The following is a 3,548-nucleotide window of genomic DNA, read 5'->3' on the forward strand; positions in this document are numbered from 1 at the left end:
CTTCAAATTGCAGCAAAACTACGAAAATTAATACAAAAGAAAACTAGAAAGTTAAGAATCACTTGTTTTACCGGGACAGAGAAAATAGATACAGATAGCTCAAATTACCTATATACTTATACAATATGTATGTCCATGTTTCGCAAATAATTTTCAATCTATATAAAATTTCAACGTAATGAACGCATGATTAATTTTCTCGAGTAAAGATCACGTGCACCGTTGAGATCTCAGGAATAAGCTTAAGGAGCTCTATGTTACGGCACTGGATATATGCTTGTGTAATACATTACGACATTATGAACTTGTATAAGAAACAGAATGTACTTAAGGTGAGACGCGAACTATACGCAACATAGAACTTTGAATCTAACTTGTTTGGTGATCCAACCCGAGACCACAGATAGCAAAGATGAGTGCCGAGCTTCCACCACAAAGTTAAGGAAGTGCCTGTTTTAAAGTGTCAATTAAACACTGAGATGTGAAACGGTAATAAAACATTTGATCAATTTGAAACAAAATATATTGTAGTAATAAGTTACTCTATTTGTTAAGATAACTAACGTTATATTCTGTTTCTAAAATAACATTCAAAGCAGAAGGTATTGGATAATAACTGAGAAATTGTCATATTTCAATTTCGGTACGATTAAATAAATTACATTCGTGCTGCTATGTGTTGCGTTATCCCTTAGGAGGTATTGAACAATTCTGATTCAAAGGAAGGAAATTAAGTACCGTATAGTACTGGAGTTAATTTAATAGAGTTTAATTCTATAGGCAGTAAGCTTACTCAGGCTATTTGAGACAAAGTCTATTGCTGAAAGTGAAATATGGCTTACTATTAGGGTTTTATCCGAGGTATGTTATACGCACTGATGGTTGAACCTGGAACACACGCATGGAAAGCATTAGCGCTAGCAAATTAGCTACGAAGAGGTACATCATACCATAATTCTAAGTCAAGAATGAAGGCAAAAAATAGGAAGCAAAAACGATAGACTGTATGATAATAATACTTTCACAATTTTAATTTCACACTATTTATTTCGAGACTTTCGAGACGAGATCCGAGACTTGGCCTTCGAGACCGATACCGAGATCGAGACAAGCATCTGTTGACCGAGACCGCGATTTTTGACTCGAGACGAGATCGAAACCGAAACCGCTACTTATCAACCGAGACGAGATCGAGACTGTACACAGTCTCGTCTCGGTAATATTCCTAATTGTTCCGCAGTTTTTCTTTAATTATCCGTAGAATGCTGAAAATTTGCTGGACCTGAAGCTCATATATACAATATATATGAAATGTTTCGTGTAATTCCATGAAAGTGGAACTTCCTTCCTCTCAGCTGAGTGTTGTTGTTGAGCATTTTTTCCTCCTTCAGGGAGAGGAACACTTGAAAACCAGAACAGATTTGCATATGCTTAAGCGATCCTTGCACTCCGTTCGATCAACCTTTATTCATGCATATGCCACCAAAGCTCAGTAGGTTGTGAAATTCTAAGGCTTAATATCAGTGATTTCCCGTTGTAGGAGAGATTTGTTTGAAATGTATAATAATTTATGTAATAGTTGCTACTGAAATCATAGCAATAAATGCAGGTATTGTAATAGACCTACCACACAGCCCTACAGTTGCATTTTTAACATATGAGTTGGCAACACTACTTGTTATGGAGTAGGAAGGAGGAACTGCCTGCTGATCAGGTTCATCAGAGATAGCCTCATGCCTTACTGATATGTTTGAAGGAAACGCAAAATTTTCGTTTCATCTTATGCTACCTGGCAAAACAGTTACAATTTATACTTGTTTCCTTATTTATATTCTGTTGCGATGCGATCCTCAAATTTTGCAAATACCGTTAAGGAAGACTCTTGTACATAAATTCGGTGAGATAAAAGTCGCCATAAGAACAAAAAAAAAAAAGTTTGTTTTTTTGGGGGGGTATGAATATCGTCATCTCGTTATCTTCATTTCTTTCACGCAGGGGCGGCTTGCCTATAAGTGCTGCAGAGCTGCAGAACTACCAGCTATTTTAGTGGCATAAATGTATTTTCAATTGAGTTGAATTGTGTTTAATTTAATCAAGGTAATAACATGTAATGATAATATTTGGTCTAACGGTGTCCTGAAATTGTACTGCTGGATATGCTACAATCATAGTATTAGTGGAAACACCTGAAGCTTAATAATATTGCAAGAGCTGTGCACAGATTGCTCTATGCTTTAGCATTGAAACCAAAATCTTCACCAGCCGCACTGTATTACGTTTTCCTTGTCTCTTAGATAGGATTTACTAGAGCTGCACTCCCAGCAGCTCAGAACTCACGAATACTTCCGAAGAAGCCGAAGACACACGACGTGATGTACATGAGGCTCCCTTCTCTCGTTTTTGATAACGGTGTTCAGTGTAATTGTTGTGTGCTTTCAAAGTAATTGTATTCCATGTTCAAGTTTGTGCAAATTTTCTGAACAAACACAATTTGTGTGACAATTTTAAGGAAACCGTAAACCTTTTGGAAATTCTTCAATTACCCCAACGACAATAGCTGAAGCAGAACGTTACATCTCTAATTTTAAAATAGTTAAAACATTTTCGGGAAGCACAATATGTCAGGAAAGAATCAATGCTTTGGCTGCCTTATCAATCGAGCGTGATTTGAGTTGAGTTGATTTTAGTTTAGCGTCCCTTTCAGCAGCGATGCTATATGAGACGTGGACCTACTGATTAACGTGGAATCCTGGAATCCGAACCACATGAGCTCCCGCCGGGAATTGAACCCGGGTCTCCCACGCCAAAGGCGCCTACGCTAACCGCTTAGCCACGAGGGAGCTCGAGCGTGATTTCATATCCATCATGCCGAACTTTAATGATAGAGTAATAGGACATTTTGTACAGCAGAAGACACCTCGGATAGACTATTTACAAACGATAAAATATTTATAATTCAGCAGTATTAATACAATTTCTACCTGTAGACATTACGTGAATCCGAAATTGTTATGGTATCTGAAAACAGTTTTTCTTACGATATGGGTATGGTATTTTTAAAGTTTGTTACACGCAACGGTGACGTATGTAGAGAGGAGCTATAAGGCTCAAGATCCCCCGAAATTCATTTAAACTTGTAGGCATCCCAAAGGAAAAATTAAGTGCTTATTCACATGCTGTGCATAGCTCCTCCCGGAACAAAATCCTAAATACGCCACTGACACTCAATAAGCAAAACAATAGTGTTTTGGTTGCGATACAGTAAAGTTGTATATATATTTGTTAATTACAATTATAATTGTCATTTACGTATAACGATTAGAGTGCTAAAAGATATGCGGTTCGTGTAGATTTTATAATTAATTACTGCAAACGAGAAATTTAATATACAAAAAACACACTGTGCAGAACTACCTCAGATTATGGTATCGAACCGCAACTGCTTTCATGTTATATGAGTTCTTTCTATCATTACATGTTTTGCTTTAATTTTTATTTAAACTTCAACACACACACTTCGCGGGATATTAATGATAGTTTTTTTTTTT

This window comes from Thermobia domestica, chromosome 18, assembly GCF_964235325.1.
Source record: "Thermobia domestica chromosome 18, izTheDome1.hap1.1, whole genome shotgun sequence".
Classification (NCBI taxonomy): Eukaryota; Metazoa; Arthropoda; class Insecta; order Zygentoma; family Lepismatidae; genus Thermobia; species Thermobia domestica.